The sequence below is a fragment of the Ceratotherium simum genome, chromosome 4 (genome assembly GCF_057802395.1).
Source record: "Ceratotherium simum simum isolate JZ-2026a chromosome 4, ASM5780239v1, whole genome shotgun sequence".
Taxonomy (NCBI): domain Eukaryota; kingdom Metazoa; phylum Chordata; class Mammalia; order Perissodactyla; family Rhinocerotidae; genus Ceratotherium; species Ceratotherium simum.
This window is the reverse complement of record NC_141903.1, coordinates 13,223,885-13,245,477: the sequence shown is the minus strand read 5'-3', so window position 1 is coordinate 13,245,477 and position 21,593 is coordinate 13,223,885. Positions and strand designations below refer to the sequence as shown.

Below are 21,593 nucleotides of genomic sequence, written 5' to 3'. Positions count from 1 at the left end.
CCAGACCAGCAATTAAGACTTGGAATTTTGGCATGTATTATTATTTAGTATTATTAATCTTGTGCCTGCAAAGCTTAGTTAAAGCGAAGGAGAGGAGGGGAGGAGAGACAAGAGGAAGAGGGAAAGAAGAGGGAGAGAGAGAGAGAGACAATCTATTCTCAATGTAACTGAAAAATTCTAAGGTAGTTACCTCTAAGTATAGCTGGATCCGGGTGCTCAAGTAACGTGAAACTGTCTCTCTACATCTTACCTTTTCTTCTGTGTTGACTTCAAGCTCATTCTTCACTCTGTGTTGACCAGTGCAACTAGAGGCTTATGTTCTTTGAGCTCCAAGTTCAGGGGAGGAAGATGCCGCCTTCATGGTCTTCCTTCTGAGATTAGCCCTGAATAAACTGGCATGTGTTACATGCCCATTTTGAGCACATCATTGTGATCAAGTGCATGATATATGATGATTTTCCAGGTCTGAATAATATTCCCATTGCCAGTTAGGATGGGTGGAACCAGCCCCAGACAAACTATAGGGACTAAAAATTGCATAGGAAGAGGAGTCTTCAAGCAAAATCTGCTCTTATAAGATGAAGGGAGAAAGGAAACCAGGTAGACAAAAACAAGAGATTCCACTTAAGATGATTTGTGTAATCTCTTAGGATTTAATCTCTACATCTGTAAAACAAACATTAATAACACAAGCTCTATAGATTTCCTAGGCTCGTTATTATAAAGCTTAAATGAGATCATAGATATAGAAGTGCATCAAAAGAAGTGTTGAGTTATGAAAACAAAATTTTGTAGTATGGTGAAAAAGTCTGCAGGTCAAAAAAAGTTGAGTAAAACTGTCTACATGTATAGAATAACTAAATAGCTCCTTAGTGGAGGGTTATGTGATATTTCTCACTGTGCATCAGCAACTATTGATATTTTCTTTTCTAGGACGTAAGGAAAGCATAAAGATGATAATATATATCCAGTTGTTATAGTTCCTCAGATATATAACCCTATGATATGAATAAGCAAGAGTGAAATATTTAGATTCAGTTTATTTCTGGGCAGTCACAAAGCAAATATCCTCTAGAGGATGAGAAGGCTACTTCTTTTTCCTAAGATGACAGCTTGGTGCAATAAAAAAAATATGAACTTCAGATTTGAACAGAACTGCACTTGAGTTCCTGCTTTGCCCTTATGTAGGTGTGAGATGTTGGACAAGTGACTTAATCTCTCTGACCCTCAGTTTCTCATCCGTAAAAATAAGGATGATAATTAGCTTGTAGGATATTAGTGAATTTTAGAGATAATATGGGCCACAGGATTTTTCACATAGTAGGCACTCAATAAATGGCGATTTCATTCATTTTTATTATTATGCAGTTCTCAGTACACTCTGCTAGCAGTTCTAGATAATGAGATGCTTTCAAAGGATAAGGGAATGACATGGGACTTGAGTTGAGATGAACAGGTCAAGTGCTTGCTAAATCACCTTTGCTCTATTTCAGGAAACCAAGGGTATGAGTCAGAGTTTGAGGGAGGAGCAGAGCCACTGTAAGTGGTATAGAATAAGGGATTTTTAGAATAGGGGTTAGACCTCACACAACTCTGGGAGCTGGTGGAGACAGTCACAGAGGAGAACTGGGTGTAGCGGTTAGCCAGGACACACGGGAGTCCATGTCTGTCTCACACTGCCTGCAACTCCTGCCAGGGTGACCTGCAGGAGGAGCCATGCTCTACTCTTCACCACCAAATTGAAACACATTTAATCTAGGACTAGCAGACACTGAAGGAGGAGATCAGATGGAAGCTGAAGGACCAACGGGTCTAACTGATGTCCCACACCAACAAAGTAAGCTACTAGATCAGTGACAGCATGTGCGAACTGCCTGAATGCCTGGAGTCTGCACTGACTTGCAAGGAAAAAATAACGGTCGCTGTTTCACTTCTACCTTCCAATAATGTATGAATTCCTCTTGTGTCCAACATTGACTTTGAACCACGCTGGAAAGGCAATCTGGGAAAGGCAGTTCCAGATTAGTTACGATGATACAGTACAAAGCCCCCTCACCAAGTAACAAATCAGAACCCAAAGATTACTAATAAGGAGGAGCTGAAGAAGTAGCCGTTTGTGGTTCACATTAACGAAAGGGGAGAAGCAATCAGAAGCGTTCTCATCCTAGTCTTCTAACGTTTGTACTTTTAAATAATTTCAGACTTATAGAAAATTGTACAAACAACTCCATTATATCCTTTACCCAGATTCCCCTATGTTGCCAAATTTGCATATTCTTCTCCATCTCTTTTTATCTCATTTGTCTATAAATAGATAGATAGATAGATAGATAGATATAGATATAGATATAGATAGACAGACAGATACACATACACTTTTACACATTTTTTTCTTGAAACATTTGAGACTAAATGGTACACTTGGAGCTCCTTTATCCCCAAATACTTCCATGTGTATTTCTTAAGAACAAGGACCTCCTCTTACATGACCACATTACAATCATCAAAAACAAAAAACTAGCTTAGATACCATACTGTTATCTACTCTTCAAAGCTTGTTCAAATTTCACCCCATTATTACAACAATGTCCTTTCTGGCCAAAAAATTTAAAAAGTAAAAAGATCTGGTCCACATTCCAATCCAAGGTCACATGTTGAATTTGGTTATCATGTCTCGCTAGTCTCCTTTATTCTGGATTCCTTAGTCTGCCTTTGTCTTTCATGACCTTGTCATTTTTTAAAAGTACAGGCGGGCACTTTTGTATGTTGTCCCTCTGTTTGAGTTTTGCGATTTTTTGTCAAAATTGGACTGAAAGATTTGGCAGGAAGAGCAAGAAGTGATGTTGTGTTGTATCTAGTGCATCACGTGAGATAGTATCTGCCTTCTCTTCTAATTTTTAAGATATATTTCTGCACCATCCATGCACTGGTCCTATCATTGCAGAGGGTTTTTTCCTTGAGACTAGAGTTGGCAGATTTTTTCTATAAAAAGCCAGAGAGCAAACATTTTTGACTTTGCAGGCCAGGTTTCTGTCACAAGTACTCAACCTGCTGTTGTAGCATAAAAGTAACCGTAGATAATATGTGACAAAAATGTGCAACTGTGTTCTAATAAAACTTTATTTCTGAACATTGAAATTTGAATTTCATGTAACTTTCAGATGTCACAAAAGATTATTCTTGTTTTGATTTTTTTCAACTATTTAAAAATGTAAAAACAATTATTTGCTCCTGAGTCATACAAAAGTAGATTGCAATCAATAGTTTGCTAAGTGCTCCTCTAGACCTGCAGGTATTCTTATTCAAAGCTGCTGTCTTCCTCATCCCAGCTTCTCTATCACACAGACATCTCAGCTGTAAAGGCCATCTTTGAATGTTCTCTTTGCCATTGAATATCCTGAAATGTGTAGAGGGAAAGCAGAGTTGTTTAACTTATATTTATAGAAACTGATTTTTCTTTATTACACCATATTTTTTCTCCAGTTCTCTTCTTGTATGTGAGTATTGTAGTTAGAACTAATTTTCATCTATTGCTCATTATACAATACTATTAGTTTGATTAATTAATGCATAATACATCCTGGAGACTAATTTGTTTACTCCTAGTGGACTCATTAAGGCTTGCTGTATGAATGTGGGATTAGGTTTAAAAAGGGAATCACCTTAGAATGATTGACTCCCATGTCTGTTTAAAAAGAAAAAAATCTGACAAATGAAAATCAAGTAATCTATATCCCTCTCTTTAACCATAAAAGAGCATTGAAAGTTTCCTAACGCTATGTGCATATAACTTGACTTCCTATGGTGATATTATAGATTTGCATGATTTACTTTCAAAAATTGGTCATAGAAAAAGCCCATTAAAGCCGTGTGCTAATATTTTCCTCCATAGGTGAATAGAGCAATGAGGACCTGCATCTCTGCTTTAATTCTCCATGCCAGTGCATATTTTAAGTTTAGTGTCTTGCCACCCATATTAATGTTATTGCCCCCATGCAGGAATAAAGCAGCTTCTAATAAATAAGACTGCTGTTAGGTGAGCCCTAGCCAGCAAGTATTGTCAAAGGCAGGAGAACACATTTCTTGATCATATATTTTTGTACTGTTTTTTGCCTGTTAGGGATAGTTTATGCACGTTGGTAGGATGAGATGGTGGACGTAATAAATCATAATCCTTCCTCATTTCTGTTTCTGATGTGCTGGTTTTGGCTGAGTATTTAGATATTCTGACAGAGCCGCTATTCAAAAATTCATAGATACGTAGATGTGTGCACCTGTTCTGTGCGTGTTTCTCCAAACTCTTATCTGTCACCCCGTGCCTCTTCCAAGGTCTTGTCCTTTGAAGAGAGCTGAAATCCAGTTATCAGTGGGGTTTCCGCAGTTGTGCATGCCTGAGGGTTATTTTAGTAAGAACAGGTTTTGTAATTAGAAATCTTGGTGCTGTGAGTGTACCACTGGGCTGAGTATGCAGACACTTCCCCTTTCATTGAGAAATCTCTGTAGAAGGTTTGAGGCAGATCTTCACAGCTTAATTTGCAGGAGAGCAAGTGTATTGTGTTTTTATTGCTTGTGCAGCGCCGAGTCATCTCAGAGAGTGGCAGTGGCGTAGTTTATAAAGAGTTCTTATTGTTGCCTGGCTTTGAGTATTTATGCTTTCAAAGATGTGGAGTAAACAGTTTGTGATAAATTCTCTCTGAGCCAAGGTTATTGGAACTCCTTCACTGGAGATATTTAGGTATTGGATAGGAACCCAACTGTTCTAAGCGGTTTCAATGCACTCAAGTCTGCAGGCCTGGGGTTGAAGAAGATGACCTCCATAGATAGGCTGGCCTTGGGCGAGATTGTTAAGTAGGCAAAGTTCCCAGTTCCATTTGTCATTTCACCAGAATGCCCTCAGGCTGTTCCCTGCCTCCCAATAGTTATTCTACCACTCATTTCATCAGGCAATCTCTCCAGTCTTCTCACTCAAATTTACCTGGTTGGTGCCCTGTTCCCCTAGGATCTCCGTGATTGTGTGAAGTGGTTATTTAAGTGAAATCATTTTAATAACTTACTAAAAGATTCTGGCTTACTCTCCTATTCCTCTATATCTTCTTCCCTCGCTCTTCATTCATTTAACATATGTGCATTTTAGTAGGAGCCTACTGGAACCTCAGTGTCTTCATGGGATAATTCCAATAACAAATATTTCAGATATCACGGCAGAAAAGGGAGGAAAATATTTTGGAGGCCTTTTCACTCTTTTACAACTATTTTATAAGGAAATAGCTCCTGTGAGGAGCCAATGCCTTCTCTAATAGTATCAGCCTTTTATTGCTGAAAAGGTTAACAAATATTAACAAATATTAAAGCTGACTTTCAGAATAATTATTTGGCAGGCTTCCTTGAGTCTTTGCAAATCAGTGACAAGTAAAGGGGCAGGAATCGTAGAAAAAACGAAGCAGCAGCTTTTAAAAGGCAAATTTGGGGGGAGAAGGGAGTGGCAAGAAGCAAGAGGCAGAATAAAATTATAACTCGATTTAGTTTTTGTATCAGCCAGAAAGGAAAAGATTAGTGGATTGGTTTTGTTGCTTTAATAATTATTTTATCTGAAAAGCTTCCTATAAGCTATAGACTAAAGAAGAAGTTGTAGAGCCATAGAGCTTTAGGGCTGGAAGGGAACCTCAGAATGGACCAACCTGTGCATTTGGCCAAGCCATGTGTTTTAGAGGTAAGGAATTTGAAACACATAATATAAAACTGACTCATTCAAACTCAAGATAAAGAGGTATTCAATACAATATAGGAAATATTAGAGCCCCTAAAATATGGAAGAACAAAGTTTCATCTTGAAACCAAGCAATCATAACAGTACAGTGCAGTGATTAGAAGCACATAGTTTGAAGTCCGATATGTATTGAATCCTGTTTTACTAGTTGTAAGACCTTGGACAAGGAATACTATTTTGCTACACCAAGCTTAGAACACTCACTTGTAGAATTCAGATTATTAAGACATATGAGGACCAAATGATGTATCTTGGTACAATCCCTGACATAATGTGGACAATCAATAAATACCTCTTGTTAATATCGCTGTTATTTAAGGAGCAATAATTCTCTGGCAACAGATAATAAATTGGGTAGCATTAGAGAGAAAAGCAAAGTGAAATTATGAAAGTGAGATCACTATGTGCAGTATCTATTATCTGCTCACATGTAGGTATACTCCAGAATTTTCTCAATAGTGAAAGATTTTTTGTTTCATTGTGAGTAACTGCATTCTAAAAAGAGATAAGAACAGAAAGGGAAGAAGAAAGCCCATGATTAAATTATATTGGGGTGATTTAGGGCAGGAGGCTTCAATCTAGGTACATGAACTCCTGAGTCATAAAGATTTTCTAAAGGGTCCAGAAGCATGGAAAGTTTAAAGGGACTTGATTCCCAAATCCCAACTTTTCTATGGATCCCTTCCTAAAATTGATCTGCCCAAGAACCCTGCTGTGATCTTTCTTTATCATAATTGCCTTATCCTAAAGTCACAAAAGAAAGCCAGATATTTTATCCATCCCAGTCCTAAATCTCCTAACAGTATTATTCCAGAAGAGAAAACAAAAGCAAAAACGAAAACCTCTGGGGTGACAAACAAAGGACATTTCAAAATGTACTTGTAATTGATGTTGAGAATCAAAATAGCAGCCCACCCTCACTGTCCATCTCATTGAGAGAGAGATTTACTCTCTGTGTTTAATAACTATTTTTCAAAAATTCATAATATGTGTGTTTTAGTCAATTATATATGAATGATAATTGTGATGCTAACTAAATTTGGAAGAATTTCTTTAATCCTTAAAGCCATATATTCATGACTATATATTATATTCCTGATATAAATCTAATCTTATACGTTTTCTCTCTTAACTTCTTTAATTTTATATTTGGTTCTTTTTTCTCATGTTGAAATGCTTGGTTCCTAATATTACTCTATATATTTATTTGATTTATCCTACATTTCATAATTATATCAACAATGCACTAAAAATAAAACCACTAAGTGAACTTTAAGACATTTTTGTAGTTCTTTTTCTTTTTGTCTTAGAATATATACTACTATGGATATATTGTCAGAGTAATGGATTATCATAAACTTATATTACCTTATATCTGTATAATGATGAAACCAAATTTTATATAGAATTTTATTCATATTTTACTTTGATTCTAGAGTTATTTCTCATGATTCATTTGTTTTAATATACAAGTAAAATCATTTACATGGTTTAAAAGAGAAAACTATTTTAAATTTTTGTCAGAGAACTCTTGTTTTCATTCTAATTTCTATTCCCTTTATAAGTAAACATTTTTATTATTTCTTATTTCTTTTCCAGTGTTTATTTATTATAAAAATAAGCAAGTACATGCATATGTGTATTCCTTTTTTTTTCTTTTTGTGAGGAAGATTAGCCCTGAGCTAACATCTGTTGCCAATCCTCCTCTTTTTTGCTGAGGAAGATTGGCCCTGGGCAAACATCTGTGCCCATCTTCCTCTACTTTATATGGGACACTGCCATAGCATGGCTTGATGAGCAGTGCGTAGGTCCACGCCCAGGATCCACACCTGCAAACCCCAGGCCGCCGAAGTGGAGCATGCGAACTTAACCACTATACCACCAGGCGGGCCCCGCATATGTGTATTCTTATCCCCACTTCTTTAAAAATTTCATTTAATATAACCTGGAGGTCATTTGTTACCAGGACATAAATACTGGTCTTCATTCTTCTTTACAGGTGTGTAATACACTCTTCGTGGAAGTATAGTAGTTCATTAAACCAGTCCTCTAATGCTAAACATTTGAATTGCTTCCAACATTTTGCTGTTTCAAATAATTCTCATATGAATAACCATTTGCCTTGATATTTCATATCTGGATGGTTTTCTTTCCCTCCTGAATGAAGTCCTTGTAGTTAAATTGCTGAGTCAAGGGGTTAATGCTATGTAATTTTGTTTGATATTGCCAAATTGTCCTCTATAGGAGTTACACCATTTTGTAGTCACTCCAGTAACATTATAGAGAATCTCTTCCTCTACAGCATTGTCAACAGAACTTATTGTAAAACTTGAATTTTTGTCAATTTAATAGGTGAGAGATTACATCTCTTTGTATTTTAATTTTTATATATCTTATTATGAATGAAACTGATCATTTTTCTTCATATACTTAAGTGCCATTTGCTTAGCTTTTCCTGGAACTCTCTTCACATTTTTTGCCCAATTTTACATTAGGATTTTCGACCCATTTTCTTCTGAATTTTTTTAGGAGCTGTTTATGTGCTAAGAGGATAAATTGTTTGCCTGGAATATAATTTCCAAATATTTTTCTGTTTGTAATTTATTTATGGTGTTTTATTTTTCTTTTAGGACTTAATATATCAGTGTTATCTTTTGTTGCTTCTGGAGTTTGAATGCTTAAAGCCCATCTCCATTCCTTGATTATAAGGTAATCCATTCATAGTTACATCTACTGCTTGTAGTTTTTAAAATCTTTAATCCATTTGGAAATATTCTGGAGTAAATTGTGGGATCTAGGTCCAGTTTTAGCATTTCATGAATGACTATCCAGTTGTCCCAATATTACTGATTAAAAAGTTTACTTCTGCTAGTGATTTCAGATGTCACTGAAAACATACATAAGAATTCTGGACTTTTCGATTCTAAAACATAGCTATCTGACTATTCATGTGCCAATACCTACACTTTTTGAAAAAAAGTACACCATAGAGGGTTTCTAGTAGATTTCAATTTCTGATAGGTCTATCCTGCCCCTCCTCCCAACTGCTTATCTTTTTCAGATTTTTCTCTTATTATTCTTATTTGGTATAGTTTTTTAACAAGGTCATTGTAATAAACTTGTCTAGCTCCAGATAATAAATTGCTATATTTATTGTGATTATAATAAATTTACTAACTTGGAGATAGTTGACATTTTTATGATATTGAGTTATTCTATCTAAGAATTAGTTTGGCCTTCCATTTGTCCTATTCGACTTTGGATCTTTCAGGAAATTTAAAAATTGTCTTTATATATATAGGCTTTGCTCATTTTTATCAACTTTGTTCCTAGCTATTTATTCTTTAAATTTGCTACTAGAAATGAGGTTTTTCCCTTTCATTATCTGTTCTAACTCATTATTGTTTGAAGATATATAAAATCTATTGATATTTCATGTTAATTATATTCTGCTATTTTACTGAATTTTTATTGTAGATAGTATTTTTAAATCAATGCTTTGGGAATTTTTTAAGTATATTATCTTATGATTTATACACAGAGGTAGTTTTATTTATTCTTTCCAATTTTAAGCCTCTAATTGTTTTCTCTGGTCTGGTTACATTGATAACATCATCAACAAAATATTTAAAAAGCATGGAGTTAGTGGGCATTTTTGAAATGTTCCTGTCTTTATTGAGAATTCAGCCATTGTCTCCCCATTCAGTAACATGCTGGCTTTGGGCTAAAGTATCTATTGTTCTATTTATCCATATAGATAGATAATTGATTGATAGATTGATAGATATGAATAGATTTACATAGATAAACATAAACGTGTTAATGAAGCATCTATAAATTCCTCTTCTATTGAGTAATTTTGAGAATTTTACTTTTCTAAGTATATTGAAATGATAATATGATTTATCTCCTCAGATCCACTAACACAAATATCTGCTGGTTTGGGAATATTTTCCCCCACTTATGTGCAAATTGAAGTGGGTTGGCTATATTCATGGGTAATGGATCATTTCCTTTACTCTTCTTGTTCACTGTTATGGTTTCCTTGAGGATTGTAGGATTAAACTTAGGCATTAAATTAGGCAAATTTAGATTGTAGGATTAAATTATCCTCTGGGTACTTGGAAGGCTTGATAGATTTCTTTTTGTTGAGTACTATATTTGTAATGTTTTTTTAAAGGAAGATCTCTTTGAGTTCATTCTCTAGACGTTAAACTTATAGAGATAAATCACCCAGGTGAATGTATAAGAACATTGTGATGTTCCCTTCCTAGAAATTATGTAGTCATGATCTTCTTCCCATGGTGCGTCCCAAACAACTTACATTTGCCTTTGAAATATCTTCTTCCTTGAAATATCTCTAAAGGGTTTTCAGCTCAAAGTCCCAGTATGAGTAGGTTATCTCCTCCAGGAGAAATCTTCTCTAAGCTTCCTTAGTGACTATCTATCTCCTGAGTATATACAGTATCTTAGGCTTTTTTTTTTTTTTTAGTTCCAGTAGATAAATATCCTCTCAAAAATATATATTGAAAACTTTTTAAAAGGTCCGAGTCATAAGATTAATTTCTTTTTTACCTACTCTCTAAGTTTTAAAACCTACAATATACAGATGTTTCTATGTGTAATTATTAGCCATATTTTTTAAAATAGGAAAGCTAACTCTGCTTTCTTTTGAAGTGTTTTGCAAATAAGCCTTTGGTTAAATATAAAAACAAAAGTTTCAAGAAATTCACATACTTTATGCAGGGAATCATTAAAAATTATGCAGATATCCCTCTATTGAAATGATTACTGCTTCAATCAATTATTACATAATTTTAAGCCAAATAATTCCATATTCACATAAAAATCAATTTTTTACTTAGCAGATAGTTCAAAAAGTGTATTTAAATTTTAGAACCACTGAATTACATCCCTTATAAAAGATTTATCACTGATGAATATTGAAAAATTGCTAGAGAACTATTCAATATTACTGGAACATTGCTTTATTTTCACTGACAGTCAGATTTTTTTTTTTTTCTGGAAAAGGCAACATATTTTTCATTTCTTTAAGAATTTAACCTCTTGTGACCCAGCTTCTAAACCAGCCATTGGAAAATAAGAGTGGTCAATGCCCATCTTCCAAAAGAAACAAAACAGCTTAGAACAGATTTTAAAAGATTTTGAAGTTTGTGGGTTTTTTCCTTCATAATATGAATCCAAAAATCTTCTGAGAATAAATCCTGTTTTCAAGGACTAATAGAGGTCATCTGCGGCATCGAAAAAGTAGAGGTGGGAGTGAGGAGAAATGAAAACATTTATAGACCTAAGCCCACTCATAAACATCACTTAGTATGTTTATTATTTTATCAGATGGATGTAAGGTGAAGACAGAAAACTAAATTTTACTAGCCACCTATTATTGGCCCTACCACATAGTCATGTTGTTAATCCTCATAAGTGCACTTTGAGAAAGGCATTCCATATTTTTGGATTAAGAAACTGAGGAAGACCACAGGAATTATAGTAATTTTGTCAAAGGTGACCCAGCTGGTGAGCCATCTCACGTCTAAGTCTGAACGTGCATGTTTGTTTGTTTCCTGCTCCTAATGAGTATCTTGATCTTTTAAGACAATACTCTCCAGACTTCTGTCATCCACATAGTACCATCGCATGTTTTGCCATTGCAACGTACCACTTATAGAATTACTTAGTGTTTCCCCCTCTTTACATTGCCTTTAGATCTACTCACTTTGTTAACTTTGCCTTGTTCCAAGAAGTAAGAAGCAAACATAGATATGATAGACTAATTGTGTTTTTGTGCTGTATATTATAATAAATACACAATTTTTAATTTGTGGTATGTTCATCCATGCATTACCTAAAATATTTTCACTGGTTTTGTACTTACCACCTTTTCAGAACACTGTACTGGAAAGAAATGTACTGTCACTAAGATGCTTTTCTCCTTAGCTCATTTTCAAGAAACTGATCTTTCCTTGGTATTGGGCCACCAGCGTCCCTTGGGCTTTTCCTGCTCTAAAGAAGCTATTAAGCAGAATAAAGTAAAAGCAGGAATATCAGTAATTTAGTAGCACCTCAAGAGCGTAAAATTATAAAGGTGAAACTTAGGAAGATGGAGTAAAACAAGCCTAAGTAAGGATGCAGCTAACTCTGCTGTGGACAATTCTTGAGGTCCTGACAGGAGGAGAACTGGCCTTCGGCTTCCCTGAAGCAAGAGGAAACATGCAGACCTTGCACGTCTCCCAGGTTTAAGTGAGTAAGATGGTGGAGAGATTCCAAGGCTTGCTCTGGGGAACCTAAAACAGGTCAGTCTGGCTTTGAGCATCCCACAGATTTTAATGATCCCATCCTCAAAGGAAGAAAACATAAGCAAAAAATTTTCAAACATGAATGAATTTAACTCTATTCCAGCCAATTTAGGTTTTGACCATTGCAGTTCTGGGAAGCCAATTCAAGCAGTCCTTTAAAATTAAATGATTTTTAGATATTATTTAAGGTTTCCATGAAGAAAAATCCAGAAAAAACAGGATAATTTTTCATGAAATTATAAATTTTCTATGTTTGTCACCCTTCTGTTTCTCCATTCTTAGAATAGTAACAAAAACCTGACAACAAAAAAATGTAGTCCTGTATTTTTTATTTGGATGTTGTTATGGACTGACTGTATGTGTGCCCCCCAAAGTTATACATTGAAGCCCTAACCCCCAATGTGATGGTATTAGGAGGTTGAGGCTTTGGAGCTAATAGGTTTAGATGAGATCATGAGGATGGGGCCCCATGATTGGATTAGTGTCCAGAGCTTCCCCCTCTACCATGTGAGGATCTGGGGAGTAGGTAGCTGTCTGCCAGTCAGGAAGAGAGCCCTCACCAAGAACCGAATTTGCCAGCACCTTAATCTTGGACTTTTTTCATCCTCCAGAACCATAAGAAATAAATGTCTGTTGTTTAAGCCGCCTAGTGTATGGTATTTTGTAATAGCAGCCCGAGCTGACTAAGGCAGGTGGCAAGGAAATAGCTTGGGGGAGAGTGGGGCTTGGGAGGTTGTTGATTCAGAAAGTAGAGCCAGGTGCAAGACTAGTGTCCTGGAAGAGAGATTGCAAAGAATAGCCGGCTTTGAAAGGAGAAGAAATCTAGCAGAATGGTTGGGGATGGAGTAGCATGGCAAAAGGCCAAGGGCAGAGAAACCTCCTGCAAGGTTTAAAATGAGAGAAGTTCCTAGGGGTTTCTGGCAGCTTGTGTGCAAATTTGAGGTGTAAGAGAATATGAGATAAAGCATGGCGTAACGGTAAAGTACATGAACTCTGGCCTCAAACTGTTTGGTTTTGTGTCTCAGGTCCTCCACTCACTATGTTTGAGACCTTGGAGAGTATAGTTCATCTCCTTGCCCTCAATTTTCTCATCCTCAAAATGGGGAGAATTAAAGTTCCTAATTCAGTGGATTCTTTCCATCAAGTGAAGTAATACATGAAAAATGTTTAGTGTTTATGTCAGCTCTTTATAATCAGTATATTTCTGTTAGCTAATATAATTAACATGAAAGTATTCTTACCGTCATACTTAGACTGCAGAATCAAAAGGTCATGAATAGAAAATTGCCTGGAAAGAATAGATATCGGTGACTTTTCATAAATGGAAGAAGACTACCAAATCTCCTTAGGGATATCAACTGTTTATATTTATTCCAAATGACAATAATTAATGTGAACTGAAAAAGAAAACATAGATAATTTACAGATGGTCCTGGTTACTTGAAAGAACTGCTGGTGTTTATAAAGGCAACTTCATTTACTCATCTGTAGCAGATGTTGGATTAATTTTTCAGTTAGTGGTGATAGGTTTGAATTTATTCATTTACCACTGTTTCTAAGAGTTAGCATTTTGTCTGTAACTTCCCAGAGTTCATGGTATTGTGAAAGACTGAAGCCAGTTTGGGTTTCCAACATCATACTCTCTAACTCCCTGGATCAACTAGCACCAGAGATTGTAATAATAGCCCTTCTTGCCTTATAGGCAAACCCTCAGATAACCATAGGCCAAATAATTAATTTTTTTTCCATCCTTATTTAAGAGTTCATGAAGAATCAAGATACACTATTGCTTCTTTTTCTCTTCTTTAGTTAGCAAGGAGATAAAAGAATAAGGAGGGTGGTTTTAGGATAGCAGCATCAGAAACTATACTTGGTTGAATACTCCCAAAGTGTCCCCTCAAAACTGATGTCCACCCAAATGACCTCCTTATTTGGAAATAGAGTCTTTGCAGATGTAATTAGTTAAGATAAGGTCACACTGGATTAGGGTGGGCCCTAAATCCATTCACTGGTGTCTTTATGAAAAGAGGAGAGGACACACAGACCCACAGACTCAGAGGAGACAGAGACACAGAGAAGAAAGCAATGGAGGCAAATATTGGAGTGATGTGTCTGCAAGCCAGGGAACAGCAAGGATTGCCAGGATCCACCAGAAGCTGGGAAGAGGCAAGGAAGCCTTCTTCCTTAGCGCCTTCAGAGGTAAGAACCTTCACGGCCCTGCTGACATCTTGATTTTGGACTTCTAGCTGGTAGAACTGTGAAAGAATAAATTTCTGTTGTTTTAATTCACTAAATTTTTGGTAACTTGTTATGGCAGCCCTGAAAAACTAATATAGAAACCCTTTTCCCTCAGTCCTGCATGATAAGGAATGAAAGATACAGCAAAGAAACATAAGTTGACAGCTAAGAGTTAAAATATATTCAGAATAGATTTGTTATCCGGGTCTTGTGACTTCCTCTATATCTTACTGATTCTCAAATATCTCTTAAATGCCTTTAAGTCCTGTGAGAAATGCTGAAGTTCTGTTCTGTTTTTGTTTTTTTTAAACACATTTTGTTTCATTGCATTAAAGTGTTTCTTATGTCTAAATTATGGCTTTCATTGCTATGCACCAATTATTATTTTAAAACAGTTTCGGTTCATTTTCCTTTATGCATATGTCATTAGAGTCAGTGAAAAGAAAACTTCAAAATATTTGTTAACATTGAAATTCTTTCTGCTTCCCCCATCTATCCCCTATCAACCCCAAATTTTTGTCATTGTGTGTCTTTCACAAGGGCAACTTCACAAGATAAGGAATAGTCTTAAAAGAGAAGTGCTTCGATCTTAAAACATAACTCTGTTTAAAAATTCTGTTTGATGACAGAGATTCTTAGAACATTATCTTTAGTATTCTCATTTTTAAGGGATTGAGGTTGTTTGTTACTGCCTTGCATATTAGGAATAAATTGTTTTTGATTTGCTCCACAGTTTTATTTAAGGAACAGAACAATAAATGTTTAAGTAGTAAAAGATAAATATAAAAAATATTGTCAGGGTAATTGAGTTATGCTGAGCCATAAGTATACATTTTGACGGTAGTTTAGTGATAGCCTCTCAGAGAGGCCCTAGGAATGGAAGTTTCAGGAAATAGTAACGTATGTTATTTGGGTGGTAGGAGCTTGCCTTAGGAAAGTTACCAGACACTATGGTGACACTAATCAGGAAAATACAAAGGCAGGCCGATTTCATGGGTAAATGTACATTGTCTTTGGGGGAAATGCGTTTCATTTACATAATCAGAGTAAACCACAGTGCTAACACATTCACAGGAGAACATTTGTACCTCCGGTGTTGTTTTAGTTTATATGAAATGCAGTGCCATCTTTTCACTTATATCGTATTGTCCATAGACTCTCTAAAGGTTCTACCAAAATAACTACCATGAATTTTCTGAAATCTTTCATTTTTATCATGTTGTCTTGAAAATGGCCCTCAAAAAGCAATTCCTTTGGTTTCTAAGCATTCTCTCTAACATATCTTGGCAAAGGAAGAGGAGTGACTGAGTAAAAAATGTGAAATATAAGGGAGGAGGGCAAAGCCAGTTAGGTTTACTTAATAGCCAGTGTCTTCCAAACACCAGTGAATCTCTTTTTCCTAAGCTCACAAAAAGATTCTCAGAAAATTTAAATTAACAGTAATTATCCCTGTAGTAGTTTCCTAGGGCGGTCATAGCAAATTACCACAAAGTGGGTGGCTTAAGACGACACAAATGTATTCTTTCACAGTTTTGGAGGTCAGAAATCTAGAATCATGGTGTCTGCAGGGATGGTTCCTTCTGGAATCTCTGAAGGAGAATCTGTTCCATGCCGCTCTCCTAGTTTCTGATGGCTGCCAGCAATCCCTAGCATTCCTCGGCTTGTAGATGCATCACTCTAATCTCTGTCTCCATCATTAGATGCTTCCCCTTTGTGTCTCTGTGTCTCAAATCTCCCTCTCCTTTCTCTTATAAGGACACCAGTCATTGGATATAGCGCCCATCATAAATCTAGAATGTTCTCATCTTGAGATCCTTATTTATATCCACAAAGACCCTATTTCCAAATAAGGCCACATTCACAAATACCAGGGGTTAGGACTCAGATATACATTTTGGGCAGACACTATTCAATCCACACAAATCTCGTGTATTACCAGGCATTCGTAGTCATCTATGGTCAGATGTGTCTTATAAAGCATCACTGGTTTATTCTAGCCTCCCACACAATCTAAGTAACTTGAGGTGATGTACCCTATTCAGTAGAGCACAACAATCAATAGGGCACAATAAAATGAATGAAATTAGAAATGCCTTGCTTAATTTAGGATATTATAACATTAGAACCAGAATGCACAACCTTCTTTTTATTTTGTATTAAGAGCTGGACGTCTGTCTCCATCTCTTTATCACTAATCTAAACTGAGCATCTATATTACAAAACAGGTAGGCTCAAGAGGTGATGTAGTGTCTAACCTTCGAAGATTCACTGAGCACCCAACTGAAAGTTCTTCTGTCTTCTACCTGAATAGAGATGTCTAGTTAGATGATAACATTTCCTCGCATTTGGCTTGCTTTTCAGGGTCGAAGAAGGAACCTCAGCTGTCCATTCTGTCATTCGTTAAAAATAAACAGTTCTTTTAAAGAATATTAATTATAATAAACTTTAAAGCTTAACTTTTCAAAATGGGACTTTGGGTGAAATTGAAGAGCAAGGGTAAAGGGCATATCAGAGTGAGCAGCCTGTAACTCCAATGCTTCATTGAGAGCAGATGGTGTTCAGAAGCAGGCCACTTATTATTACTCCATAATAAAGATTAAAGTTGCATGTCCCCTTCCAGAGGTATGCTCGGCAGGCTGCCAATGTTCTGAACAAGTTCTTGGCCCACCTTGTTCCATGTTAGATTTTTTTCCTTCCATTTATCTAAATCACTTCATATTTCTACTAATAAATCTGTCCATTAAAAAGTTACATTTAAAAAAAAATGCCAGTTTTATGCCATCATTATTTTTCTGTTAGATGAGCCCATTAAGAGTGACTGGAAATTTTTTATTGTTCCAGATCTAAATCTTACAATAATGTTTTGAATCATACACATGTTTGAGCTATAGTCTGTTTCCAAGGTATGTGAAGTTGATAATTAGACAATGAATAGAGGGCATTTTTTCTGTGAAGCTGGCCTTGTGACTGATGAAATGTGGGTGTTATAACAAGGTAGCAGCTGTAACTGAAATTCTAATGCACAGCAGGGAGTCTGATACAAGGCAGTTTCAGTATTCTCATGAGTTGGCTAGAAGCCATTATTTCCAGGGGATAAAGTAGTGCATTGTTCCGATCCATGACCACTTGTGAGTTTCCATGGACAGCCCACACAAGACCTTGGAATGATTATACACACACAAAAAGCAACCAGTGGGCAATTTTTTGATGCAATTTGTGTAACCCTAAACTCTTGAAAGCATGTAGGTGACTACAAAGTCAGAAGAATATATGTTTGAGGAATGTTTTAAACTAGTGATGTAATTAACCCTAAGAGAGCCTGATTTGTTTCTTTGTCTTACTACGTATAATGTTACACATTAGGTAGGTATAAGAATAGGCCTATCTGAGAGATCCATTTGCATTTGCTCAGCAACAACCCATTTCTTTGTGATTGTTTCTTCTCTTCTTCACTACATATAATTTTTAAAACTATTTTGTTAAAGTATAAGATAAATATAGAAAAGTATACCACATAAGTATCATAAAGGAACAACTAGATAGATTTTCTCAAACTAATCATACTGAAGTAACAGAGGTCACGGAACATTACCAGAGCCCCATAATTCTTCTTTGTGTCTCCTAGTCACTATCTCTCCCAAAATAACAACTATGCTGATTTCTAACATCATGATTTTTTTTTTTACTTTATATCAATAGAATCCATACAGTATACACTCTTTTGTCTCTGGCGTCTTTAATTCAGAATTATGTTTATAAGATTTATCTATATTTTTCTGTGAGGTTATAATTTGTTTATTCTCGTTGATGCATAGTATTCCACTGTGAGAATATACCATACTTAATATATCAACTTTACTGATGATAGGTTTTGGATGGTTTCCATTTTGAGGTTACTATGAATAGAATTTCTAAGAATATTCTAGTACATGTGTTTTGATGACTATTTACACATTTTTGTTGAGTATATATATCTTAAACTGAAATTTCAGAAACATGGGCAATGCTCTGTTCAGGTTTTGTAGAAATCAGGCATCATTTTAATATGGTTTCTTCTCCTGCTTGTATTTCTATGAATACATGATTTTTGTTCTTACTGATCCTTACACTTACTTGGAAAGCTGATATTTTTCATGGTGGGACTTAACATTGTCATTCACAGGGGTAATTGGCCCAAGAGTTATTGGGTAGATGAATTTTTTATCTTTCCATTGAATATTGATTATTACAATTATGATTACTAGTTTTATCCTCTTAATTTCTCTCAAATCCTTTCCTTCTGTTATTCCATGCCATGTCTTTAGGTCAGACTCTTCTTTCTCACTTATACTACACATTAGTTACGTAGCTGGTTCAATTGCTTTCAGCCACTGATACCCCCACCAAATCACCACTGACGTCTCCACCATGGATTTAATGGCCAATACTGAAAAATCTGCCCCACTTCTTTAACAGTTAGGCTTATTAAAATTGAATCATAGTTTTATTATTTCAAAATCTTCAGTGTTATGTCACATCCAAGATTTTTTTTCCCATCAAACTCCTGCCTTCATATGTAGTCCACATAATCTATTGATCTACCCTTTCCCAACACAGTCATACTTTCTAGGCTCCACCTTGCTCCTTTAGACCTTCTTGTCTTTAACACTGTTCCTTATTCCATAGATTGGGTACAACAGATACTAATCATTCTATCCTCTATGATACTTTCTTTAAGATTATACATTATTATATTACTATGTATGGTATCACAAAATTTATTTGTTTTCCCTATTAGACTAAAAAAAATTTAGTTACGTTGTGGGTAAGGGCTATCTTCATTTTAGACCCTAAGTACATTGCAAAGTCTTTGACACATGGTACACACTCATGGATAAAGCTAAAAATAATATTGACTGATACTTACCTTTTGTATGCTGCTATTCCCAATTATTTGGACACTTGAGTTGGTTGTTTCTTATTTTTCCTTTATTATAAATGTCATGTATACTCAACTCAACTGCTGATGTTCAAAATAAAATTCTTAACCAGGATTGATTCTTGATTATTTCTCTTGCTATCTAACATTAAATATAGTGTGCTTTTGCTCTCAAAATCGACTAAGCTGGAAATATTATCTTTACCAGGAGAATGAGACATTAGCCAGTTTTTCAAAGGGCACAAAGTTATGTTTATACAGTATTCTAACCCTCCAAATGTCAGAATTTAGTCAAGGTGGGAAACACCGGCTTCATATTACTGATCAAAATTTTTACAAAAATGCTAGGTCTCCCTTCTACAAGCTGGTCAGTGACCTCACATCCCTCCAGGCTGATTGCCAGTTCACGGCACTTTGCTGACTATGCATAGAGGTGTCTAGAATGCTCATGTAAGTGCAAGATAAATTATGTTTCGATTCTAGATGTGCATTTTCAAAATGCTTAGCATCGAGTCATATGCCATGTTCATTTCCTTTAGCTTTCCTTTTACTTTTTGAAAACTGAACAGCACATGTATCAAATGTGTTAAATTGATGATTTCACTTGCTGTTATAAAGTACCTGTAGTGCTTATCCCATCAAGCTCCAGGGCCTGAATTTGCTTCACAGGATTGTAAGTGCTGGAGGTTTAACTGGTGCATGTGCAAAGTGTTTGTCTTAAACTTGAAAAATCCTGAACTCCTGTTTTTTTTCTGTAGCTATCAATCCTAAATTACAACTTCAGTTTTATGATGCCGAGAAGGGGCTGTTGTAAAATACAATTGTTGTACGGGTTTTATCCTTTCTACAATGAAAAGGAAAGATGTGTGTACTAACCTTCAATAAACATTTAAAGGATTATATTGAAGGCTCTCCAGATCTGGTAGAAATCTGTCAGCAGTATTTCTGAGTCCACAACCTGCAGCAGAGAACTATGACGACTGGCTTACTTTGTTTCTTAGTTTCTAAATCCAGGTAAAGATTTCTTGCAAAAGACAAATATACTGCTGCAAATGTAAAGGAAGTCCAAAGAGATGTTTGACTTACAGTACAAAGATATAAGAAGTAAAATAAGAGATATTATCATCACATTATGATTCAGAAAATATATATCATCTCGACTCAAGCATTTGAAGCCCAGGGCTTCACAAAAGCCATTTGACTCTAGTCTAGGGTGTTATGAGATTTTCACTGGCCACGACTGCATCCTCTTTGTTTGGCCAAGGCTACCTTCCCTTTGTTCACATTTTTTTGGTCAAGTCTCACTTTCCCTTTGTGGTTTACAGAGCAAGCTCTTTTCTCATTTATTTGAAAGTCTTATGTTCTTCCTTAGAACTGCATAAGGAACCTCCATCCAACAAGCAGAGAAAGAATACGGTCCAGCCAAGATTGGCAAATAAACTACTTCTTGTGAGTGTAGACCTTGCACAATCTTATTAGTTGGCTTAAAATAGTAAAATTCAAATATATGCCTGGCCCTGGCAGAGCAGCAAATCTGCTGTTGTTGTCCATGGTGCTGAACCACCATCCTTCAAGTCCGTGGCAATTTTTACTCTATCTTTGGCTCATCAGAGCTGTCTGTCCAACATCTCCAGAACTCTGAAGCAAATAAATCAAGAAGTAGTAGATGTATGGAAGGTAGAAAGTTAAAAAAATACAAATATAGGAGGCCGTTGGAAAGGCACAACTTCTGAAAAGAGAATAGGATAAAAACATCTTTTTTTAAAGTGACATTGAAGCATTCGGTTTCAGGGAAACAAACTATCATAGACTTTGGCCAAACTGAAGTGGCTCAAGAAAGGCAATAAGAGAGTATATTTTATTTCATTTTAAAAAATATCATCAGGAAAGAAAGTTCTAAAGTGCAGAGAAAGGACATTTCCTCTAGGCATAAAGATATCATTATTGAAGGGCCACTTGAATACTCCTAGTCTTCTTTCTATCTTTCAAATATTGAAAACATATTTTCACTTGTCATACTGTAGTAAAAAATTATTTATATTCCAAACTAAGCACAGCTATTTTCATGTACCTTTTGACATTTTTATCATATTTCTGATTGTTACAGGTGTTTTTTTCTCCCTTTGGTAATTTTAATGAGCATGCTCTCCTCTATTGACCATTTGCTTATGCTTGTGGAGCTTATAAACCTGACTAATATTTAGAATTATTACAACTCAAGGTGCGATTAGGTAAACTTTTTTTTTTTTTTTGGTGAGGAAGATTGGCCCTGAGCTAACATGTGTTGCCAATCTTCCTCTTTTTGCTTGAGAAAGATTATCCCTGAGCTAACATCCGTGCCAATCTTCCTCTATTT

The 21,593-nt window shown here is 35.7% G+C and overlaps 1 long non-coding RNA gene across 1 annotated transcript in view; it reads left to right on the top strand.

Moving 5' to 3' along the window:
• LOC147917202 (uncharacterized) overlaps positions 1-21,593 on the top strand; it is a 172,309-nt gene that overhangs the window by 24,803 nt on the left and 125,913 nt on the right. Inside the window, exon 2 of the long non-coding RNA XR_015552070.1 lies at positions 8,398-8,476. This is a non-coding gene — a long non-coding RNA (uncharacterized LOC147917202). The remainder of the gene's footprint in view (positions 1-8,397; positions 8,477-21,593) is intronic.